General features: G+C 54.0%; 1 long non-coding RNA gene across 1 annotated transcript; it reads left to right on the top strand.

Moving 5' to 3' along the window:
- The first annotated feature begins 871 nt into the window (after nucleotides 1–871).
- On the top strand, nucleotides 872–3170 carry LOC119322903. Its single transcript, XR_005155973.1, has 3 exons — nucleotides 872–936; nucleotides 1026–1103; nucleotides 3113–3170. It is a non-coding gene; the product is annotated as an uncharacterized LOC119322903 (long non-coding RNA).
- Nucleotides 3171–3546: the final 376 nt, after the last annotated feature.

Below are 3546 nucleotides of genomic sequence, written 5' to 3' on the forward strand. Positions count from 1 at the left end.
TTCATTTGGTTCAGTTTTTGTGCTGACTTGGTTAATTTGCATGGACGAAAGGATGTTTTACTGCCTTCCTCTATCCGGCCCCAACTCTTCTTTCCTGCGTCTCATATATGTTCTTGTTTGGCTACAGGAACGGGACATGAGGGGAATGAGAGGAAGGGTGAGATTGTTTTCCGTTGCTTCTTAATCTGGCACGAAGAGAAAGAAAGATAGAGAGAGAGGACGGGTACTTGCGAAAGTGCCCATCTAATCCTAATTTTTGTCGGAGATAGATGGGAGAAACATAAGCAATACAAGATCTTTGAGCCACAATTCAATTAGCACAGGATTCCCCAAAACATTTGCTCCACTCCTAATTCCACTGACCTTTCGTCGACGATGTGAACATCGTTGGAGCTTCTTGTCCTAGATTTTACACGACCATATGTGTTCTACTCACGGTGGAAAAGCCCACCTATGAGTGAGATAGAACAAAGGATGGCGGTGGAAGTGAGGCTACAACATCTGATCGTAAGTGGCATGATGTCAGTAAGTGGTGTTATGGTAGAGACAGTTATGGTGTTCTTATGGCATTAATGGGTGCACATCACATTGACCACGATGGTGCAAAAGACCTGACTTATGTTGATAGAATCCATGTGTTTTTAGCATCAAACATCATAAAATTATTCAGTTTTCAACAAGTTTTCTTATAATGGTTCAAATGATGATGGATCAACTATTTGGGCTGACCTCATGCTGTTCTACGGAAGTTTGGTTTAGCATTTTGTTTTTCTCTACAGAAGACCATGTAATATGATTTGGAGGTCGTCGTTTTGAGGTTATTGAACTTTGAGTTTGTAATGTCTGTTCATGCCTAATAGTCAACATATATTGTAAAAGTTTAGGATCTATAACATCCAGATACATCCGCCCATACTGGATGTGTATTTCTTCGAGGTATACTAAATTGACATGTTGCCGGTTAATGCTTCATATATTATATAAGTAATCCATTTCACATGACTTCATCCTTTCAAATCTTGCAGGATCGTGTCCTCATATAGAGTACAATAGTTCTCTTATTTGGAGTTTAATCCATGTAAGCATGAAGTTTTGCTCATACGGTAAGTACTTAATGGACTTGGTTTGCCACAAAATGAATTAACTGGCTTTGGTTTTGGCTGACCTGGAACGATGTATTTGAACATTGCACCTTCAGTCCTTTGCAGACTCTTATTATTTGTTCAAGAAATTCCTCAGCGCATCTCCAGCCGCGCCCTCAAGAAGGCCCCCCAGGCGATTTTTCGACCGCCGGCGCCAAAAAATCGGCCCAGTCGCGCCCCCAAGGGCCCAGTTTTTGCCGGCTCGGGCCGAAATTGGCGCCGGCGGACCCAATCCGAACCCGGCGCGCTGGGGGTCGCTTGGGGGCGCCGGGCGAATCTTTTTTGGCGCGAAGAGCCGCGGGCCAGCCGCGTCAGCGACTCGACTCTCTTCTCGCCGCATCGTCGTCCTCATCGCCTCGTTTCCCGCAGAGAATCAATGCCAAAGCTGCGCGCTGCCGCGCCGGTCAGCCTCCATTGATGCCTCACGGGCAGCGCAGTGAAGGTCGGGCGACGCGCGTCCCCTCGGCCGCCACGCCATCAAGCCACGCGTAACGCGCCGGCCAAGTCTACCACGCGGCGCCTCCGCCTATATAAGCCGACCATCAGCGCGCCGGAGGCACGCACAGACACTACACCGCCGACACGCCCATTTATCCCCCCTTCCTCCTCTCGCCGTCTCCAGTCCAGAAGAATGGTCGAGCGCTTTCCAGGCGACGACGCGGCGGCGAATGGCTTCGGGCGCCGCCATCTTCACGAGGACGAGGCTCGCCTTCTTTTCGAGGCCGAGTACCCGGTCCCGCCGGACATGTGGGTGCCCGGGGCTTGGAGTATCAGCGCCGGCGGCGTGCCGGTGCCACCACCACCCACCGGGGCGCCGCGGCGTGCGAAGATCGCACGTATCCGCGCGTCTCTGCCGCGGGCGGCGAGGGAGGGGCCACGGTACGTCCCCGACAGCCCGCTCTGGGAGCCCTACTTCCGACGCCGTCACGCCGAGCAGCTCGAGGCCACCAACGGCGTCGTGCCCTCCGGCAGGCTCAACTCCGATGGCCGGCGCCGGTGGTGGGGCGTGCCTGACCACACGTTGGAGGCCGTCCTCGAGTACATCAAGGGCGGCAACATGCCGCGCCTCGAGTACCCCGCTCCCCCATCCTTCTCACGCCGCCGTGGAAGCTCCTGGACGCTGAGGCGCATGGAGCGGCCTGGGGCGTCCTCCTCCTCGTCCGGCCGCTCGTCGGGCTCTCCCTGCCTCCGCCCCGTCAAGCCGGAGCCCCAGGACACGCCTGTCAGCGCGCGCACCCGCAGCTCCGGCGTCCGCATCAGCGACTCCCCCCCTCCCCCACCGGCCACTTCGTCCTCGTCGAGCCCAAGCCGGAGCCCGGCCTCCCCGCGGAGTACGAGGAGATAGCTCGGCGCGGCTTCTCCGACGAGGACGCCCTGCGGTGGGCGCGGGACGACTACCTCCGGACGGAGATGACCCGGCAGACCCGGGCCCTGGAGGAGATCGCCGCCCGCAAGCATGGGCGCGAGGACGAGCACGGCATCGTCGTCCTCGACAGCGACGACGACGACGACGCCCCCGGACCGTCCAAACCCCGCGCCAACCGGGGGAGTGATGCAACAGGGACGGCGGCGGCGGCGGCGGAGACGACGACGACGACGACGGCGGCGACTACACGCGGTTCTACCGCCTCCTCGGCATGTAGAACTGCAAAGGCGGGCGGCGGGCGGCGAGCGGCGAGGTAGACGGCGAGGAGCGACGATGGAGACGGCGGGGGCAGCCCGTGCTAGTTTTTTCCTTTTTTTGTAAAATATGTTTAAAAATTTGAACGAACTCGTCGATGTTTGCGATAAATTTGAGCCGTGTTTGCGCCGTATTTGACTTTTTCAAAAAAATGTGGGCGCCGCGACTGGGGGGCATCTCGCCCTCAGTGCGCGGTTTAGCGCCGGTGCGCCCCCAGGGGCGATTTTTAGCCCCTCCTGGGGGGCCAACAGCTAGAGATGCTCTCATGTTTCTTTTGTTATGTGTATAGCTTTCAGCCTGCCACTGTTCAAATCTGCAAGTGGCTGACGCCATATGTAGTTGCCAGCACTACAGGAGTTCAGAAATGAAGTATTCTGGTTTGACCATCTGAGTCTACATTATGTATGTCTTGTCAGATCCAACACTGATTTTGGGGACAGGACAGCAAGCATGGATGGCGTACACAGAGTCTATCCTGAACATGTCAACAGTAAGATCATGGATATGTGTATGGATTATGGAAAAATTTGTAAAGTAAAATTATTTTAATTTGTTGGAAATAAATGTAGGCTGCCTGCCGAGTCTTGTCTAGATTAACCTTCATTTAACATGTAATACATGATGTGAAAATGATGATTCGCAGTTAAAATCATTTTGCAATAGTTGCAGTTATGTAAATGAAAAATGTATTATATGTTTTGAATTTTAGTACAGAAGATTGAT

Source organism: Triticum dicoccoides, chromosome 1A, assembly GCF_002162155.2.
Source record: "Triticum dicoccoides isolate Atlit2015 ecotype Zavitan chromosome 1A, WEW_v2.0, whole genome shotgun sequence".
Classification (NCBI taxonomy): Eukaryota; Viridiplantae; Streptophyta; class Magnoliopsida; order Poales; family Poaceae; genus Triticum; species Triticum dicoccoides.